The following is a 22985-nucleotide window of genomic DNA, read 5'->3' on the forward strand; positions in this document are numbered from 1 at the left end:
TAAGGTACCTGGCACCTCATTCAGTGCTTTTTCCATTAAAAGCCCATGTTTGCCCAAAGGGGAGCATCTGTTAAGATCACTGCTGCCACATGGAAGCTTTTTCCCATATGTACGCTATACAAAATGAAATGAGGACATAATTTTTTTTCATCACAGATGAAATGCATGTGTTAAGCAAAAGAGAAAACCAGCTATGTAAAAGCCAGACTCTGCCTGGTAAATAGGGGTGAAACTTGCCTTTTACCCCATTTATAGTCTGATCTTCCCCAAATACGCTAATCTACTCTAAGGACCTGACTTCGGAGCAACAAGGCTGAACTTCTTAGATGAAACAGTCAGATCACAAAAGACTTTTATGAAGCTTCAGAGCTATTAGTGGGTAAGTTACTGCTTGGTTAGAGATGGCAATGATTTACAGGAAACCTGTGGATAATTAAAGGCTGTACAGAGTGGTTGCCATTAAAAAGCAATTATTTGCCATTGATTAGCATATTATGGTGAGGCTAATTAAGCAGAGGAACAACTTATTCAGAGTTTTTATGGGTATGTCATTGCTGGGAATTTTCTTTCAAGTTTACTCTTTTTCTAAAAGGTACATGCGCACTCAAACGGGAAATCATAGCTAAAATATTCCTAGTCTCCTTTTGTACGAGTTTGTATTTTAATTAGCATAGTGTTTCCTTCTGTGTTTTTTTTTTTTTTTTTTCTTTCTGTGGGGTTAGAAGTGTTATAAGTTTTTGCATACTCGTAACAGAAGCTGTTGCAACACTTACTTGGGTGGAGCAACCCTCTGCTAAAGGGTTATTCTTTAACGCTGATCTGTACATATCTGGCTTTCTCCCTCACCACAGGTAGGTGCAGCCAGAAGGGATTAAAGAGTGGAGGCTGAGAACTGACTCCTGGCTCCTTTGCTCTACTGTCAGTTTTGTGCCACATCTAAGACACCTTTTCGTTGCAGAGCTATGTATAGGGAACTTCCAGATTAGGTACAGAACTGGTTCTTCAGGGTTATTTCCTTGTCATATGAGCATGGGAACCACCTTGGGAAGGACAGGGGGGCAGGGAACAGAGAGGTGGCAGAGCCAGTTGAGAAGATCTTGGGGGTCAAGAGTCATAACCAGGGAAATACCCCTATGATCCTGCACTGCTCCATTGCAGTGTCCAGCAATAGTGATTACTCCATGTTCAGAACCCTGGGAATAATTATAGCTTCATGGGCATTCCTCACACCATCATAATTTTCTATTCCAGGGCTTTTTTTAGGGGTTCCCTGTCCCTCAGTCCCTTCCAGGAGCTGCTGCTGTTATGGATTTGCAGCTGCTCTTTCTGTGTGGGCTCTGCTGCCATATGGCACCATAATTCTCCTTTACACACCACAGCTCTGCCCACTCTCCTAGTATCCATGGCATTATTGAATAGTACATCATTTTGTTCTCTGAAGAAAACATTATGAGTTTTGACTATTAATCATGAATCTTCTGGTTTTATTCCACAGACCTGAAGGATTAAACTGATGCCAATTCTTTTTCTCTCAGTCATCACTCATTCTCTGCAGTATATGGGAAATTTTCCTCTTTGCACCCATCCTTAACTGGTCTGGAAAGCTCTGATCAGTGGTCAAAAAGATATGCCCAAACATGCCATCTCCAGAACATATGGTTTTCAACAAAGCTTGTCCTAGAAAAAGGTCAGAGATTTTTTGTTAAGCTGGGCTGGGAATTTTCACTCAATTTGGTGTCCCATGAAATCAAACAACCAGGCTGTAGGTCATTTGAGCTCATCTTTTACAGCCCATCAGTACATTTGCTCCTGTTTAAAGCCTATGATTTTTGGGTGCTGTGGGCAGGCAGGCTGTTTTATCTGTCTTTGTCTGGGCTTCAGAGGTTTCCTCTAGTATCACAGCACTGAGAACCGAAGTCAGTCAGAGAATGAGAGGAAGGGGAATTTAACCAGTTTTTTCCCCTCATTCTCTTACTTTTTGTGTTATATTCCCTCTCTTTGTTGTGTGTACGTGAACAGGTATGAGCTGAAGTGACCTCCCATGTATTCTGCAAAGACTCTCAATTTACAACACAGCTGGGTCAGGCATGTGGGCATGTGCTTTTCTTGCCAACCTGTCTGGGATGCCAAAGGCTGTGGCAAGCAAAAGAAAAGATACTGTGTAGCTTTAATGCTATCCGTCAGGAAAATTATTACCCATTATTACCGTATAATATTGTCATCATTATTATACTGTATTTCTTGGACTCATTTGGTCAACTACTATAAAATACTCACTAGGCAGCAAAAACCCTATTAAGCTAAGAGCAACCTGCTTGAAGACCATAGGATTGAACAGCTGAACTTTTATATCCAGAGTTGCAAGATGTCAACTGATAGCATCTTTGCTTTGTGCTTTGTTGTAATGTGAAGTGCCTCACACAGAAAACCAGGATGGCATATGAATAATGAATATTGCTGAATAACAGCTGGAGTTTCTCAGGGTGCCTGTGTACCCCTCAGTGAAATGCCACCCTGTATAATTTACTAGGTGTCTTTCATTAAAGCAGAGATAGTATATACAATTACGGTTAACAAAACGATACCTCTGAACAAAAAGAGTCACTGCGTTGCCTGGAAATGGTTAGTCTGTCTAAAACTGAGCGCCTGTTATTGCAGACCCGTGTTAATTTGTGCTGCTTGGGGGTAGGAACAGCTATGGGAACTCAGCCCAAGAGCAGGACACTTGTTTGCTGGCAGGAGGAACAGTGCTGTAGCTGTGAGGGCCTCCTGCTCCACATGCAGGGTCACCTGCACAGCGTCAATGACATTTTACTGTACACCATGATGCTACGGGATGGGGCTAAATCCCAAAGTCTCTGTATGTGGGAGCCGAGGGACAGCATACATGCCTCTGATCCTATGAAATAATTGTAGACATAACATAGCTCTCAGGACTCTGCTCCGAATGCTGTTCCCTTCAACAGGGACATAGCCACAGCTTCAGGCTCTGAGCAAGAGTCAGGGGGTTAGCTTGGAGATAACTTTTTGTGCATGTATTAATACGTTTCTTCGGTTCAGTGGTGGAGGAGCATTATGGACTTTTTCCTATGATATAATGCCACAATTAGTTGTGAGAGCCACTGAGCCTATTATAAGGGACATTTCATGCTATCATGTTTGCTGAAAAATTTTTCATGCTTGCAAGAAAAAGAATTTATACTCGATTATTTTTATAGTGGCAATTTTCTGTATGTGGATTTAATTAGCAAATGGATAGAGAAAGTAGCTTCTTTTTGGTTTGCATTCTTCTACAAACTCAAGTTTCAGGAAATGAGTTGCATAAATGTTGCTGCCTCGGTAGCCTTTAAAATTATAATAATAATAACAATAAAAACTTGTTCTCAAAAGGCCAGGAAGGCATTTGATGTAAATAGACTCAGCTCCGTGGAAGCTCCTGGATTTGTGCCAACTGATACCAATTTAGAATCTGTCTTGACCTTTCATTCAGGGATATAAAGTCCTGTGATGGCAACTACAAATTTTGAAAATGGCAGAGATCTTTTAAGGCACATTTTAAAGAATAATTGAACCTTGAAAATAGGAAGATTCAATGTTAGAAAGTCTATGGTAAATGTTTTTTTTTCTGGAGGGGGATGGGAGAGGGGTTAACACAGTGAATCATATTTTCTTGAAGGCCATGACTCTGTTCCTCAGAGTTATATTGAATTGAACCTCAGTATGTGAGAAAAGCAGATTGATTTTGATGGAATTGCTCACAGATCAAGGTGCTTATTCGATGACAGTTAGTTTGGCAGAATCAGATCTCGAGATAAATACAAATAAAACTTTTTTTGGTGAAAGACAGATGATGAAACAGGATCACATCTTTCCAGCCTAGCTACATACCCAACCCCTTAGGCACTGATCTTCCCAGGCATGTCACTGAAGGAAGACTTGGAAAAACCTTCTTGACACTCATGTACACTTGTGCTGAGGAGACAGGTAACTATTTCGCACCCTGAACTGCCATCAGCAGTCATGTCCTCTTTACGTCATATGACGATTAGTGTTTGGTCTTTGGAGAAGCAAACCTTGAATCCAGGCCTTCTTTACCTGATGGGGATTTGATTTCTTTCAGGGCTTCTTGAAGGGTGGCCAGCCCTCCAGCCCTGTGGTGTCCTGGATAACAGTGTGCTTGATGCTATTGAAGCTGCACCATGCAAACAGCAGGGCAGTTTGCAGAAGGCAAGCAAACCTGTAGTTCTCTGTATCACCCTTCCACTTTCAGGCGTTCCTCTTCTTCTTCCTCCTAGTGGTGGCAGACATCCAAGGTCGATGCGTGTCTGTGTCTGAAATCCATGCCTAAATTGGGTTCATAGCTTCTGTATTAAAAAGGTGATGGGAATACACTCTGTATCCAAATGTTATATCACCCCTCATATTGCACTATTTGAGAGGAGTTATGAATGGGAAAAGAGCTTCACATTGCTCCTCTGTGTGAGCTGCCGACAAACAGCAGCACAGGTGGATCTCTGATATTTCTCCACCTGCTTTGTTTATTCTCCTGTAATAAACCACCTTCCTTTCTTGCTTATTACTTCTGCTTCTGCCTTCATCTGGGAATTTCTGCCCATATCTTCTCTCCTTCTTAATATAACACTTCTCGCTTGTCCCACTCTGTTGCTGCAACTGAGGACCATAGCCCTCAAGAGCTCTTTTTACAGCACTGCCTTGGATATCTCAGTGTTCATGGACTGACACCTGCCTGATAATCCAATGCTGTGCTTTGCAAGTTAATTTGACAATAATAGCCAGAGCCACTGTGAAGTTTCTCCTATGGATGCACTTCCATGCCTGTTTGATGTCTCTTCATTTACCAGCAGTCATGCTGAGGCTATGCAGCTAAGGTGGGGTAGTCATCAGTAAGTCTCATTTTGCCAAGTCATTCTCATGTCACATAGAGTAGGAACACAAGGACAACCCTGATACCAGTCTAGTGATCAACTATTTTCTAATTCCTGCCATGATATATGAGTTATCAAGGACAGCATCTAAATCAAATAATATGTCGTGCACAATGTACCTTCTTCTTAGATCTCAAGTTACAAAAGCAAAACCTGCAAAGCTGTGTTTAATGGGAGGAGTGAAAGAGAAAACAATAGGATAAATTATGCAAAAAGTCTATTTTAGGAGCTATGACATGAATTACAGAGTAGGTAGTTTCAGAATCAATTAGAAGATTCTATATTTTGAGAGATAAACAACTGATTAACGACTGTATGTGGTTTGGAGTTACCACTGAATGAAAAGCTCTGGAGTTTGCTGTCAGAGATGTTGCAATAAGAGTGGGATGAGGTTGAATACAGAGAAACCAAGTAAGGCAAGCTGTTGAGGGATATTTAAAGGGGAATAAATCTTATAGTGCCTAGGTAGGTAGACTGCAACATGTGAGTGGGATTAGTTGAAGCATTGGAATGTAAAATGCATTACTCTTACCAGCAGATACTGCGTTATGTTATATGAACATTTAAGTATAGGAAATGATGTGGCACATTAAATACCAGGAAAAAAAAATCACTGCATTGAAGCTAAAGTATTTGAATACAGCAGTGTATTTTTTACAATCAAAACAAGATAGCATTAAAAATTATGAAAAAATACAAGGAACAAAGGATTAGTGTAGTGCTTCATAAGCAAGCAATGGTTTAGGTGCCTTCGTCTTTACTCCAGAATTAAAAAAAAAGAAGAAGAGAAAGAAGAGGAGAGAAGAGAAGAGAAGAGAAAGAGAAGAGAAGAGAAGAGAAGAGAAGAGAAGAGAAGAGAAGAGAAGAGAAGAGAAGAGAAGAGAAGAAAGAAGAACCAGCTCTTTGCATATGTAGACATGGATGTAATTTAACAAAACAAGCTGAATCATTAATTTAATTGCACAGCAAGCTCAAGCAAAGTGGTTGTAATGGTATTATGGAAATGTGACTGTGATAAACTTATTCACATTACATTTTGTTTCTAATTCAATTTCCATGCACAAGCCCAAAATGTTTTATCACTATAGACACAAGAAAACCAGTATAAAGGAAGACATGTTTTGTAGCTCTTTCAATAGTGGGATATTAAAAAATTATGCTTTCCTTCCTAATAAATATTATACTTACAATTAAACAGACAAAAGCACAATTTTATAGCCAATCACTATGCCCATGAATGATAAATACCATGTTAAAAAAAAAAAAATGAAGCATACACAGTTAAAGTGCACATGAAAACTCATGCTGCAAATGAAAGAGAAATAAACTTGATGAAAATCTTAGTGACATCTAGGAAATCTATGGAAAAAGAAAATTCACTCCCTGCCTGACTCCTCTGCTTCTCATCATTATCACAGGAATATTACTACACCCACAGTTCACAGCCAAAATTGTGTTACTAATTATAATGTTAATAACTTATTTAAATGAACCTATGTACTCACTCTTAAATTCTGTGCACTATATGAACTGCAATCTCTGTCTCTGCCAATCTTGGATTTTTGTTACAGACTGGTAAAAGCTTTGGAAAATGCCTCTGGTGTCATGATCTAGTCAGGTTTAGAATGGGCAGTTTAGGGATATGTTTTCCAGATGAGACAAAATTTCATAAGAATATGCAATTTTTGCCAAAAGGTAAAAATTTTGTTTCACTGTTTTGGTTTTTTGTTGTTTTGTGTTTTTTTTTTTTTTTAAATTTCCTGAGTTTCAAAGCTGAGGATGGGGGTCGACAGTTGGATATACACAACCAAGCAAGCTCCTACTGGGAAGGGGAGAGCAATGCATCACTGTTCCCTAGTGAATAAGCTATGTGCTCATTTTTACCCACTGTTAGTATATGAAGTAAATGTGGAAGAAAAGACTGCAGAATATCTGTGTACACATGGGAAGCAGCGGATGTTGATAAGCCCTTTCCCTGAGATAACTTTTATAATGGTATGCTGTGATGGTATATCCATCACAGAAGTCTATCCACAATCCTGATGTTGTAGAGTTTGTAGAACCACCTTAATACCATCATAAAGTTGCTGTTGATGATTTGACTTGCCAGTTTCCTCTATCGACTTTCAACTTGCATTCTACAGGACTTACAGCTGGCTAAATAAAAGCTCTGGTTCCTTGGCAATGATATGTGTAGTATTCATGGATAGGTCTCTGTGAGGAAAAGATGTACATACTTTTGATGAAAATACAAAGCTTCTGACACTATAGTAGCAACAGGAGTATTATGCCCAGTATAATGTGTAATCTGGTTTGCAAGAAGAAGAAACGAATTTAAACTGTTTCATTAGGACTTGAACTTCTCGATATCATAGCCTAAACCACCTACTAACCCAGTGGGAGAGCAATAAATGACCAAGTTCTGCACCAGAAGAAACAATTCCTGACAAAAGAAAACTTTTTATTTGTTTGTTTTGTTTGTTTTCATTTGTTTGTTTGTTGTGTTTTTGTTTTGTTTTGGTTTTGTGGGGTTTTTTTTTAATGTTTGGCAATATAAACCATTCTGGGGAAGTAAACATGACAGAAGTGGTATATTGGAGGTAATCTTTAGAGAAGCCCTGCTAATGCCAAACTGTAGAAATCTGTGGCCCACAGGTGTGTTGTGTGCAGCTCTCAGAGGGGCCACCTGTGAGACTGTGCTCATTCCCCAGGGGGAGTGATCATCAAAGATGGAGCCTCTTCCAGCTGTTTAGTGACTGAAGATCATGCCTGGACACGTAGGGTCCAAGGTCCTCAGAGCTCATGGCAACCTCATCTCACCAAAACACCTACCAGTTAACTTGCAGCGGCACCCCACTCCCACACATAGGTGACTTTCTGTAGTGGTTTATTATTGGGCATAATGTTGCTGGGTGTCGTGGTGGAGGATTTATGTCATTTGCTATGTAGTCCCCAGCCTGGCTAGCCAAAGTGGCCTTCTAGGAACAAAATTTTGGAGATCTCTGTCCTTTGTCAATGTTGGCTCTGAAAGAAAACTGGGAGACAGCAAAGCAAGAAAAGGATTTGCCTAACGATCATGTCAAACAATTTACTATTTTTGTAATTCTTCAAAAAAGATAACATTAGTGTCATTGTGTGTCCCAGCCTGTGAAATTAAGAGGATCACGGTTACATACTTCTGGCTTTAACCACTGATGTCTTTGTGTCTTTCTGACCTACCTCCTCTTTATAATTCTCCTTTTTCCTCATGTTTGTCTTGACAGATGTGTTGTCTGAAACCTTACCCCAGTTATGCCCTCAAATGATGATTGATTTAGCTGCCCTGATGATGAAAGCTGTTTCTGGCACTTTCCCTGAAACTGAAGTACAAGGAGTTGGTCACCATTGCTCTCACCCTCAGGAGGCTGTGTTCCAGAGAAAAGAGGCTGACAACGCAAGTCTGTGAGCACTCCCACCCATTTACAAAAATGCCTAAAATGTCAGACCTAAAAGAAAATTCTTGAGGTACCAATCACACTTCTGAAAGTTTTCTTTGTATCTTCATTATATGTTGTACTGCCCCAATAGGATATAAAGAACACGGTGAATATTTGATATTTTCATTTCAAGTAGGTGCTTGGAAGTCTAGATACAAAATATCTGCTGTTGCTGAGAATAGAAAAGAAAGCTGGTGGAGATATTCCCTGTGAGCGCTGTAGGATAAGGTAAGGTTTTCTCTGCACTAGGATATCCCCTGTTCATCTTTGAGAAGATGTTATTCACTACATTTCCAAAATTACATTGCCAAAAATGTTTCTTTCTTACTCCCTATCTTAAATTTTATTCTAGCTTTGGAGTCAAAATGTGCTGTCCTATCTTTTTATTGTGACTCAGTTCTATCAAAACTTCTGAATTTTGCTGAGGGAGTTTTAACAGTTTTAAATAATTTTACAATATGAGAGCCTTTCTTCTGGGTAAAATAGGGATATATTTCTGTCTGGAAAAAAAATACTTTTTGGTCTAACAAACAACAGGAAAATACCAGGCAGGGAAGGACATTATCACTTAAGCAACCAGTAAGCAATAAGATCATGATTTTGAGTACATCCTCATGAAAGCTGACATCAAGGTTGTTAGCCTTTAGCTAAGGCGGGCATAAATGTAGTCCAGAGTTATTACCCTTTGAAAATGAAAGAAAATGTAAACTGAAGCCTTGTGTGCCTGCTCCATTTCAGGAGTCATACAAAAAGACAAGAAACAAGCACTGTGGCCTGAAAAATTTTACTTTTTTCCATTCTTTCAAAGCAAATAACTAAATAACTAAAGAAAGCATCAAAGCGCTTCCCTGCCCCTCTGTTGTTTGTTTTTTTTGTGTACACATACATTAGAAAATGTATGTTGTTTATAGGTGTAACAGAATATATGAAACAGACTAGAAGTTTATTTTGGTTCCTGCAGCCATTCAGTGTCTCTTTGGATGTCAGGCTGCTGTATACTCACCACCTTAGCCTGTGTACTGCTCAGCCAGTTACATGTGTCCAATACAATCTGGATTTTTTTTGCTTCTTCTTAGTACAGAAGGAACTCAAAATAAACTTAAGCAAGCACTAGGAAAAAAGACTTTTTAATATACACCTTATCTCACATTTAGTGTAGAGGAAGTTAAAAAAGTAGGAGTGGAGATCAGTTTTTCTGCAAACTAGTGTTTTGAAAACATAATTTAAAATATCATTTAAAATGGAGTATCTAAAGAATTTGTTAATCAAGCCTAATTTGTGTGTATAAAACTTATCAGTTAAATGTGCACTTCATCATTCCACCCTGGTTAAAGGAGAACTGCAGCCAGAAACAAAAGTCTCAGAAATAGGTGAATTAATGAACTAATAAAAAGAAAGGAAAAATAGGTTCAAGACTTTATCTAACTTATTTAAGATTGTAAAAGGATGAATGTTAGTCATGGCTGTTTCAAGATTCACTTTAATACATATTTGATGAGATTTGAAAGAACTCAGAAATTCTCTTTTATTTAAGCTTTTCTAAATACTGAAGGGAAATCAACCTTGGATTTAAAGGAATATTAGCTCTCTACTCACATATTCTGTCTAGTCTTGTGAGAGCTGCCCATTGTACCCAAATACAACAATTTCTTTAGCAGTGCTGAATCTTAGACACTAAAGACAGCCTCTCCTCAATGGGGGTTACTACAAGGGGAAAAAGAAATTTTCAGTGCGTCAGAGAAGGGACAATCTAATCCTCTTTGCTGGTACATCTGCTCTGGCAGTTTTGCTCTACAAATCAAAAGGCATCCCATTAATTAAAGTTCCCTTTTCTTTCATTTTTATTCAGTTCAAGAAATGTGACCAGTATTCAGAAAAAAAAAAAAGAAAGAAGGTTTCAGCCCACTTTAGTCACAAATATCCACCACCAGAAGTGCATGCACTTTGTCTGGTTTCCGTTTTTTTCTCTTTCTTTCTCCTTTCTTTCCTTTCTCTCACTTTCTATCTCTTTCCTTCCCTTTCTCTCCTCTTTTCTCTTTCTTTCTCTTTCCCCCTTTTTTTTTTCTTGATGGAGAACCTTCTCCTTTGGCAAAGTGCAATACATTCAGAGAGTCTTACAAAACAAAGCTTTCAGTTCTTGGTCAGCAACAAACTCATCTTTGTTCATGCAGCTCTTTTAAGGAAAGAAGGCCAATTTTATGCAGGTTTCTATGGTCTGCAGCACAAAGGCATCTATCTGCATGCAAGCTATCTGGCAGGCACACAGCAGACTATGAGATCATCTATTTTAGCAATCGCCAGCTGCAATGAGGAATTGTAAAAAATTATAAACTGGTTTATATAGTGCTTTTATTTTCCCAAACAGGCGGCACTACAGATTTATGCATTGTTTTGTGGACAGATAACAAGTGCAGCTAATGGGGTGCCTCCACATCTAGACCTTAGGATCTGGTCTGCATTTTCCCCTGTGAGTCCAGGTCTGTTTTCATTGGATACGAATGTCATCTATCTTAAGCAGGAAGTGATGCTCGACTGCTTTATCCCTGGGGTTTTAACTGTTGTCTAAGGAATTCTGGCCCTTTATTTGATGGACTTTTACTGTGCTTTTGCAACCATCCACTATTATTCCACAGTGGGTGGCCAGCTATTTAACACTTGCCAGTTGCATCATACACTGCCCATAAAGACCACGTACTGTAATTTCACAGCATGCAGAAAATGAGAATATTTCAGAATTTCTCCCGACAGAGCAGGAAGATGTTTTGAGGAGAGAACTTGAATGGAATTAGAAGGACTTTTATATTAAAATAAATATAATCAGGACATTATTAATTTAATTCAGTAGAGTACTTCAGTCTACCATAGGGCAAATCCAGCTCTTACCTATTTGTCTGTTGAGCTGTCCTAGGCAGGAGGAAAAGCCTGGTCTAAAACACAGTGGGAAGACCCCACTTTCAATCCAGTTGGGTTTGAACTGGATCTGTGGTACAGAGTGACTTATAACCATGAGGGGACTGGGCTGCATTTAGGTGCAGAGTTGTATTCCTTACATACCAGCACACATAGGGATACAGTGTCCGAGTAGAGAAAAAATCAGCCAGAAAATGCTTTCCTGTGAGATGGTATTCCTGTTACGCAGTGTCCCCCTTATCAACAGGTAGGCAAGACACCACACAGTAAGGTATAGTAGGAAATAGCATTATGTCAACCCTTTCACAAGAAACACCTCGAGCTTGTTTGTACTGTGCAGTGACTGCCAGGAAGCCGATGCCTCATTGGAGGACATAGTCTCAGATTGCTGTGCTGTGTGGTCATATTATCACTTCCCTACATTTGAAGGTTAAGAGTACCTTGCCCATGTCAGAAGCATTCTTCTGAATTTATAAATGCGATTCTAAAATCTCAAACCACCAGATTTAGAATTTGTTTTCTGAAAGCACAATTTCCCAGAAAATACCATCCAGGATTTATCCTACATGAAAACGTATTTCCTAGTGTCTTCTGAACATCATGTTTGTTTGTTTGTTTGTTTTTGTTTTAACTAAAACTATCTGAAAAGCATAAAATAAGGTGGAAGAAAACAGGATGATAGTCATGTTTCATAGGGTATGTGAGATATATTTGCCTGATGACTAAAACCAATGTGACATGCTTCCTTTCAAACCTGTTTGACTGAGAACTTCAATACATGGCAATATAAAAGATTCATAAGCTTTTGTTATCCAACACCAGCACTTTGGAAACAATTACATTTTGTAAATAGAGAATACTGTGTACTTTTCATTAAAGCAGAGTATCCAGTTGCAGATAGTGTCACAGGAAAACTCACCATGTTCATGAAAACAAAATCCTTACATCCAGCATATTATGGCCTAAAAAATGTGATCCTGCAATCAAACCAGCAATTCTTCTGTACATGCTCTTTGGATCACAGCATCCATTCTTAGATACAGGGCAATACATTTAAAACAAACAAATACATCATATTGCAGCAGAGAAGCTGAAATACTACAAAGGATGACATTCACTGCTGTAAACAGGTGACTGTCTTCTTTCTGCCCCTCCAGATTCAGTCCAACCTTTGCCTTAAGATATACAGTTGTAGACACCCTAAGCATTAGAAATGTATTATTACTTTGTATTATTAGTAATAATACATTATTAGCTTGTATTAACATTACAGTTTACTAGCCTCAGCCCATGGTAGCAGATGTTGCATAAATGCTTGTGAGAACTCTGTGTGTATTTGAGAAGAAGATTTCTCACATTGCTTTTAGCATTTCTTATAAAAGCCAAAAAGAAGCCTTGTTTTGTTCCCAAATATGAAAGAAAATTCATGCCTTCAGTAACACCTTTGTGAATGGGTGAAAAGTGAGCTATATTTCAAATGAATTATTTAACAACCCACAGATGGTTTTATATGGATGATTAACCTGTTAGTGAGCCTTTTCTTAGAGGATTGTTCACAAGTTGTAGTTTTAATGCATACACACATGTGCATGTGCACACACGCACACATATAAGGCACATACCTACTCAAAAACTTGGGTAACCTGACACAGGTAGAAGAAATAAAGGAAGAGAAAGTATCAACAGGCTCTCAGTAAAATATTCTCTTTGGAGAATACATGCCTGTGTGTAAGAATATTCAGAATAATATTTCAGAGTATTGAAAATCTGTAGCTATTTCTAAGAATAAGGAAGCAATCTTCTGTCTGTATTCGACCAGCAAATGGATTCAGGTATCTATTCAATGAGCCACTGTGGGCTTGTTGAGGGAACTTCTGGGTGACATTCTGTCTAGGATATAAATCAAAAACCTCTTGTGATCTGAATTTACATATTTCAAAGTTCCAATGTCCCATTGACTTTGTTTGCTAATGGTGGAGTTAGTACAACTTAACCATCTACCATTGGTCACGTAGGCCTTCATAACAGGCTGCATGCCCACTACATGGGAAGTGAGAAGGATTTGACTGTACTTAACCTGCAAAGGAAGAGCCACCTAAGCCTCATTTGCAGAGCTTAGCCGGGTGTGCCCAGCAGTTACTGCTGCTCAGCTGATGTGAAGCAACTTATTGTGCTATAGCAATCATGAGGCTGTGGCTTCAGTGGGATTTATGTTTCTAAGCGCTTATGTCACTTTTGAAAAAGGACTTCAACAGCTTAAGTAATTTAGGCACTTTAAATGATTTTACCTTAAGCGATAATAATAATACCTTCCAGCTTTACAGAAATTAGTCTATCCTGGGCTTTTACATTGTGCTGAAGGATGCATTTTGCTATTGGAGCTATGCACTGTGAAGACCTCTTGATAATAACCCCTATCCTTATTTGCAGTATAGCAGCTGGGAATGAAGCCAGAATTCTTCACATTGGAGGAAGGCTTCATTTCTTGCATGATATGTTCAATTCCATGGGAACAGCTAGGCAGGAAAACAAGCACAAAAATCAGGACATTTGATATTTCTCATCCAATGTTTCTGTCTGGAGCCCAGAAGTCAGTCCAGTTTGCTATTTTCCACTCTATCACAGATGCTTCTCAATATGCAACAAAAGGGTGATACCCGTAGCTAGCTTTCTCTTACTCTGCTAGAGACAAGGATACTGTCTGGATATCTAAATATAAATATGTGCATCATAACTTTTGTTCAAATAAATGCAAACTTTGAAATTACTGGTCACAGGCAAACTTCCATACAGCTACTGTAAGAATGTAGAAAGCCAAGATCTGACTTACCAACAAAGGGAGAGGCACTTCCAAGCTGTGTGATTGGGCTTCTGCTGAGGTCTGAAACAATCTGTTGTGTCAGTTTTTAACAATCTGTTATCCCTTAGGTAATAGGGATTGCTATGTCATGGTGGTGCTTGGAGAGAATAAGGAATGAAGGTAATGTCTCCAAATGAAATTTTAATTTACACAAACCATTCTTTGTTCTTTCTACTTTTGTAGAATATCTACATATTTGTTCATATCTACTGTGTAATGTAGTACAGCATAATTTGCCATTGCTTATTTAACACCAGATATTCTGGGCTCTTTGGAAAAGTATGTAGAGCACAGAATTACCTATTGCCCTTTAAGCACCATGCAGTTCAAACTGTCTGACCAAGGCAATGCATACTTCTCTTTGGTGTTCTTTTAATAAATAATAAAATCTGTCTTTTTCCTCTCTTGGTATTTGCATAAATCTTATGGATTTTTGGAAGCCAGTATATGTCATGAAGGGAGCACATCTAAAGATCAAACAGCATGGAACTAACAGTTCCTTCCCAAGTAGAAGAGCCAGTAAAAATTCTTCCTCTCAGATCTGCACTTGACTGAAAGTCCCACCTTTCAGGGGATGTAGCCAGGTTCAAAAAGAGGCTCTCACGGGATCGCAGTAGACTAGAAGAGCAGTAACTTCTTTGTTACTTGGCAGAGCTGACTGTCTCTAACTGCTATGAGCAGAAATATGATCCAATTCTTTTTTGAGTGGCATTGGCGAAGGCTTTTGTGGGCTGCCTTGGTTGTGGAGTAAGTTTTCATGCTCATGTTCCATGAGTCAAAAGGTGCCTTTGGACACCTGATTTTTTAAACCAGGATGGTGTTTCTTCAGCTGGTTCTGGCTCAACTGAGTTTTATGGTGCCTTCACAGTATAGATTTCACTTTCCCCTACCCACAATACTGTGTTTTGCAATGGCTGCATTGCTGCTGAACTGTTATTTTACCACAAATTCCTTCTTCATTACTGTCAGACAACAGAGCACATATTTATACAGCAGCCTGACAGCACTACGGAGGGAGTGGGAGGCTTTGATGTGCATTTGGAGAATTAAAAATAAAAAGACCTTTTTGATCCTATTAAGGGCTGTCTTCTAGATATTTAATTACTATCAGTAAAGCTAGACATAGACACTAAAACTTTCATCGCCATGAATAGGGTATGATACTTCTATTTTTATTTTCTTGCAGTAAAGGCTTCAAGCAGATTGCATTTGCCATAGCTTATCAAAAAGGTAACAGAGTTTATGAAGAGTTCATATGTTATAGTGAGGGACTTATCCTTAATTTATTTAGCTGACCAAAAGGAAAATCAAGGCACAACTTAGATATTTATATAAATATATACATACACATATATTTACACAACAAGGAGATATCAGTAGATACAATGACCATCTTTAATCTAGCAGGCAAAGGGAGTGTCTGGAAGTTAAACCAGATATAATAATTAGGTAGAGGGTATATATTTTTAACATTTTGGTTTCTTAGAACAAAACTACTGGGGAAATTGTGTCTGACTCAAACTTCAAGCCTTGCTTGAAGTCAATGGTCAGTCTCTCTTGGCTCTAAAATAATTGATTATATATAATCTATGCTATTATCTATTGCTATGCCTGTCCCTAACTTTCTCACCTCATTCAACAGGTGGAATACCAGTTATCCATTACAAGTTCTCAACCTGGGGAGAGGTCACTGGAAAATGTTCTGTAGTCTGTGCTGGACAACAAGTCATGCTGTCTTATATATCTCCTTAGGTCTCATGACTTCTGAATTACAAAAGCTGGGATTCAACCCATCTAACTTCAGACATGTATCCTATTTTGTCTATACCTGGACTTACTGTCCATGGCTTCATTTATGTCAATAAAGTGAAGTAGGTATTTTTAGCATGCAAGTCTTCTGTAAAACTTATTCTAGAATGAGATTGTAAACAGAAAAATAAATAAAAAAACACAAATGCAAAATATAATGCATTGAACTCTGGAGAAGCAAATGGGCTCACTAGGAAGTTCTGACATTTGGTATTTTTCCATTGTAATTTATTACAATTTCCATTGTAATTTATTATCAGAATTTCTTTAATATGGAAAAATTTTACCTTCAGGAACATACAACTTTAAAAGCCATTGCCATAGGACTTGAAGTTGTTTCACTGAAAATGGACACCTCTTGTTGTCTTCACTGGATTTAGGAATGTGTCACAGCAACTGATTTTTGAAACACAGTTTGCACATGCAGCTGCCATCACCTTAAGTAAAAATTAACAGTGATGTGCACCTCTGAAATCTGGTTATTATGTTAGTATGCAGTTATCTCACTGACACAGAATCTGATACAGGAACAAGTAGAATATATTGTTCCTTCTCTTATACCTCACATCACTTAATAAGCAATACGTGTTACACATTAAGATCTTCAATAAAAGAGCAAGCAGTTTCTGATTCAAGTTTCCTACTGTGATGAGATTTCAAAAATGAGTCATGGTCAGTAGCATTCAGCATTTATGATCAGATAAGGCTTCTGTGTTTGACATCAAATAGCAAGTAAACTGGATTTGAAAAGGTTAAGTGGTGACAAGCCTTTTGATCTCTGTTTATATGTGTGCATATTGACTATCTTTAAAATGAAGATGAGTCATAAATTCAACACACTTTATAACATCAGCAGAAGCACAGTCACATGGGTACATCAGCATGGTTCTAGCAGTAGGGTGAGACTCAAAGTACTATTGAATAAAATACTGAAGAAGTGTTGGTTTACTTTAATAATTCATAGAATTCAGCCCCCAGCTGGTTGCAAACCTTGTGGCAATATAACCGCTTCTGAATTTACTTAGAAAATACAAAGTTCCTTAAGCTGAAGTGTTATTGGATCTTTTAGAGCAGAGGTCTTGCTATTCCAATAAGGAGGTAAAAAGCCACACAGAAAGCAGAGCATCTGGAGGTGGTGGTGTGTGTCTTGGAAAAGTTTGGTGGAAATAATAGGAGCTTCGAGGGAGATGCAGGAGTGGAGTACAGGGAAGAAGAAATTCTCTCTGAAGGCAATGGAAAAGTCCTAATTGCTTAGGAAAGGATGGTAGATATGTTCCAGGTTGAAGAGAGGCATTTTAAACAACTCTCTGGAGATTCAAAGCCAGGCCATGGGTCCTGGCTCAGGTCTATGTTGGTATAAAATATTAAAAATAAACTTGTTTTGAATTATTTGAGATTTAAATCTGCAGAGGTCTTCCAGTGACTGTATAACTTAAGCTCTTGACTTGTGGTTTCTGATGTGACTGGAATTTCTGATGGGGTACAAACTTACAGCAGCTGGTTGTTAATTTTAAATGCAATTAGCCTCAGTTTATATAAATACATAGTAGTTTTGATTATGTTACAGCCCAGTCAGTTCATTGGTCTAATGGTTATTTTATTGTCAGGTGAAGAGCATGCAACTTAAGCTATGAAGGTCAGAATAAATAAGTGATTGTTGGTAGAACAATTTATTCAGACATAGTTCTTTAAAACATACCAGAGCCCAGCATGTGCAGAACAGTTGTAATACTAATGCCATCTATGCGAGTGCATTCTGAGCTCAGCAGATTGTTGCTGACTGATCTGGGTGTTTTTCCAAATCAAACTAGCTGATCAGTATACATGGCATCACAGAGTCATATACTGAGTCACAGTTGTTCTCCCAGGGAAGCAAAAGGTTCAAAGCAAATACAAGCTCACTTAATTGGCAAGTAAGATGATGTACTGCAGAACACTGCAAGTAGCGGTGATCATGAAGCTATGTGTCATTTCATTAATTGGTTATGTACCCTGAATTCCAAATTTACCTGGGTTTTTGCTCTGAAAAGGAAGTGAGATTTTTTTGTTTCAGGGAAAGAACGGCAGAACTGACTGCCCTATGTATACAGTGAGAACAAGGACAACAACACCTGTCAGAAGAAAGATGTGGTGCTAGTGAAAGCTGAAATCTTGAGAGTCATGCTGCTGATGAGAAAAAGGGATTACTTTAGTGCCTCATAATGGCTCTTACCACATGCCCTTATTATAAACTCTGTAAATGTTAACCACGTCAACTTAGCTCCCATTTACTGTAAGTGGAAGCCATTGTCCAGGACATCAAACCAGCTGCCTTATATGGTTATCCAAATAGACTTCTCAAAGCCTAAAACTGTCGGGTCTGATGCTAAGCAGTATCAAGAAGCCCACAAACGAGTTGAAGGGCATTTAGTATGTCATGTTTCACCTCACAAACTACTACTACTCACTACTGAGTTATCATGAACATGATATTTCTGTTCTCCCATCCTGAGTAAGTAGAAGCGCCTGAGAAGAAACTGCATCATGCTCCATCTCCAGCTGGCAAAGGGGCAGAAGTACAGCTCAGTATAGAGATGTACTCAGAGTCCATTCATTCAGTTGCAGTTTGGAAATGGAACATGTCAGAACCAATACACAAACCCTTGAAAGTTTTAAATTAACTATCTAGAAGATATGAAGAGCATGAAATGTCATTCAGTCCAGTCTTGGAACTAAACCAGTGTTGAGGTCATTTTTCCATCCAGCAATTTGGCCTCTTTTTCTTCTGGTTTTCTTTAAAGGCTTGTAAGGTACCATTCATTTAGTAAGTAAGGTAATCAACCTTATTTTGCTGCTTTTGGGCAAAAAACAGGTTCCTAAGTGTTCAAACATCACTGACTAATTTTGAGTTCCAAGACATGTAAAACAATTATTTTTATGAAAAGTATTATAATAGATTTGGAAATAATCCAGTAAAGATAAGCAGATGGATTTTATAACAATATGTCTTTTTACATCTAAATTCTGGACTGTTTAATGTTTGCTGTCAATCAGTATAAAACAGCTATGGGCCTTACACAAGCTCAACCATAGCAACTCCAGAAATGACAAAGGGATAAGGTGATTTCGCTCCATATTGACTTTCTTTCTAGGCACTAAAACTTTCAGTATTATGGCCATTGTCAATAGTGGGCACCACAATGGAACTGATCTTTGCTTCTTCGTGGTTTGACAGGTTTTTGTACATTATTTTGTAGTTTATTCCTTCCATTCTTTTCCTTGGTTCTTAAATCCCACCCAGTCTTTTGCAGACATTTTACAGTATATTCCAAGCATGGTCTGGTTTTCCACTATATTCCTCTCTATTTCTCTTATCCTGGTTCACAGCTGGAGAACTCTCTTTTCCTCTGTACTCCCTCGGCATTGCTGGTTTAATTGTCTAAAAGATGGACTATGCAGTTGTTAATACAGAAGCAGTTTAAGGAAATTAAATAAGGCTGCTGAATAGAAGCCAAACATTTGACAGTGTCAGTGTGACTTTGAAGTGAAAGGGAGGCAATTGCAGGTGCTGAGCGTTGAACCTCAGGAGCTCTCAAAATTTGTGCCTGTCAGAGATGAGCTGCTGCATTCTATGCAAAGTGAAGGTTTCACCTTGCCTGAGCATCCAGACCCAAGTAGGAGAAATCAAACATGTATGTCTGTGACCCTAGAGGGTGGGATGTAGGGTTTTGGCCATCAATGGTGGTAGAAGGTGTTTTGCCACCTTTTATTATTGGCTAATCAAGCTGGAAAACTATTTTGACAATAAAATCCCAGCTGTGCTGACCCCTTTCTCTTTCCATTAACTGCAACTTGTATATGAGACAACTGCAGAGATCATATTGATCACACTCTTTCAGCAGGAACAGAGTTGTCCAAATTATAACAGCTATAAAGAGCTTTTAAAAATCAAGATGGGTCACTTCTGGGTTCCTTGTATACCTCTTGTAATCTAGGAAGGTGAGAGCTCAGGTAACCCCTCAAGGATTTAAGCCATTTCATTTTCAAATAAATAAGGCTGCTCTTCTGGGCAAATATATATCTATTTTTTATCATAAAGATTTTGTTCTGGCAAAATTGCCTATCTCAATAAACTGACTGTGATAATTCCAGCCTTAAAAACAATTGGGTTTTTTGTAACAGTAAAAAAAGGCAAAGTCCTAAATTTCACTTGGCAAAAAAACCCCAAAAAGTATTTTTTCCAGTAAATGTGAATTCTGCCTATTTAAATACACCTGACTTTCATTACACCTACATGGTGTAACTGGAGTTCATGTTTTTGTGATATTTTTCTCTCCACAGTGAGTACCACTTTACCTACTGTGCCGTCCCTACAGCTGTGGGAATGCAAGAAAGAAAGAAAAAAAAAGCGTAACTAGTTCACAAGATTTTTGGCTTGATTTAGAACATGCTCCATATCTGTCTACCCCTTCCCTGAGAATAGATGTGTTACTCTGCAGGGAGAGATTGTGGCTGGTATTGATACTAGAATAAGACTAAAAATCCATTGGGGAAGTCAAATGAGACTCAGAAGAACTTCAGAGCAGTTATAAGAGCATTTATGAAGGAAATATATTCTTTAAATATCTTTTAATCTTCCTTTTAATTGCTCCATTTGCACACCAATGCCTCAACATTTGTACTTCTGGGAAATTTTAGACAGAAGGAAGATGTTTTCATGAGAAGGAATTTAGGTGCACATCTAGGTTTTAAATGAGCTTAGTAAAGAGATCTCCTGCGACGCTAATGATTGCTGGAAGGTTTTGCTCTCTAGTCTTTATAATTGAGTCTGAGATAACATAGAAGTACTTCATTTTGAGTGCTTCTATTTAATTGATTTTTCATTACCATTTTCTAAAATTACTGAAAATACCAATAATGGGTTGATCTTTCTGGGACTTAAATTTATTAGCTTTCCAAGTCACATTGAAAGACTTAGAGAGAAGACACGAATGAAGTTCTATCCATTTATTTCTGTGCAAAAAAGCACAGGATTTTTTTAATGTCTTCTCAGTCATGATAATTGAAGGAGTCTGTTTGTTTTGTATCCTATGGATTTTTTAATGGAGTGCCACAGTCATACAAATTTAACAATTCATCCAGTTTTTAGAAAGAATACTTCTTCATAATTCATTCCCATGGTTGTAGCTGAATTCGAGTAGACTTCAGAGTTCTTGAATATTACTTTCTTCCATGAAACTTCACCAGGCTTAAGCGGAATTTCCATTTATCATGGAAATTTTTGTTGAAAGTAGAGGGGAAAATTAACTGTTTCTGCTATGTTGTGGTTAGCTTCAATCAGAACGGCTCTGTTCTTTTTATTGACATTACTTGGACATATCTTCTACTTGCAAGAGGAGAGTGATTTTTCCAGAATGACATTCACATTTGTGTGAAGTATTTTACATAAGACAAAATCAGCATTTTTTTTTGAGGAATATTGTTCCCTGGATGGTCAACTTTGAGCCCTCAGAAACCACATCAAAAACATTGCTAACTGAAGTGGGGTGATAATTATAATCATTATGTCAGTAAAAAAAGCGTGAAGCGAAATTTTAGAATTGCTCTCTGAGCAGGTGTGGTTCAAACAAATCAAACAGATCCCCAAACTTTAAAACAACAAAGTTACAAGTGAAGAAAATTGCACCCGCAATTAGCCTATATAATTACACACAGCTTGCATCTGATGAGTCAGGCTGATCCCTGGATCTGCCAATGGAAAGATGTTTTACCTCCAGGTAAAATGACCTGGGGATAACTACCTCAAACACAGACATTTACATTACAGACATCTGAAGTGAGGTGTGAGGAATCCCATCTGTGGAAGACTTTGCATTTCTTCTTCTTTTTCCTGTCTGTTGCAGAAGAGCTGGCAAAGCCTTGGTGCCATTCCCAGCCATGAAAGTGCTTGCCCAGAACCCAGCTGCCCGTCAGTGCCACTGCCTTGCTGCCTCTTGAGAGTCTACGCATTCCCTAGTAGATTTTAGTAAAACTGAATATAATAACTGTGAACATCTGTGATCCCTTTATAACAGGTCAGGTGTTTTTTCCCAAAGTTTGTAACACAGTTTCAGTGGCTGTTATAGCCACTGCTTCCTTTACAGATTTTAAGGAGTAGCTAAAACTACTGATTTGAGAGATTGAACAGCACTGCATTTCTCAGGTCCCAAATGCTTATAAACTCATTTTCATAGTGCTGTGAGAAGTGAATGTAACAAATAATGGGTGGAATACTGGGCTAGGAAGGATAAGTCCTACAGCACCAAGATCCTGTATTTCCTTTTCTCAGGTGTCTTGTTCAAAGGTAAGTAGCTGTTCAAATGCCTATATTAGTGTATACATTGTATATATTGTTTATATATATATATATATTCACACACACACATATACATATATAGTTATACATAAAAAATTGTATCACCCTTCTTGAAGAAGAAGGGGATCTGAAGAAAGAATCTAAACGCAGAAAAAAATATTTTTAATGAACAAAACTGATGTTGGAAAGAAACTTATAATGTAGGCAATGTATAGAGGAGGATGAAAAATAAAGTATCACGTAGTTGCTCTTAAATTAATCCTTAGTGTGTCAGGCTCAGGTTTTCCCACTGCTTTTGTTCTTTGTTTTGTTGCTTTTGTACATCACAGAATCACACAGAATCACAGAATGTTTGGGATTGGAAGGGACCTCAGATGATCATCTAGTCCAATCCCCCTGCCAGAGCAGGAACGCCTAGGTGAGGCTACACAGGAACATGTCCAGGCGGGTTTTGAGTGTCTCCAGAGGAGGAGACTCCACAACCCCCCTGGGCAGCCTGTTCCAGTGCTCTGTCACCCTCGCTGAGAAGAAGTTTATTCTCAAATGTAGGTGGAACCTCTTGTGTTCCAATTTGAACCCATTACCCCTTGTCCTACCATTCATTGTCACCGAGAAGAGCCTGGCTCCATCCTCGTGACACTCACCCTTTA

The sequence above is a fragment of the Nesoenas mayeri genome (assembly GCF_963082525.1).
Source record: "Nesoenas mayeri genome assembly, chromosome: 1".
Taxonomy (NCBI): domain Eukaryota; kingdom Metazoa; phylum Chordata; class Aves; order Columbiformes; family Columbidae; genus Nesoenas; species Nesoenas mayeri.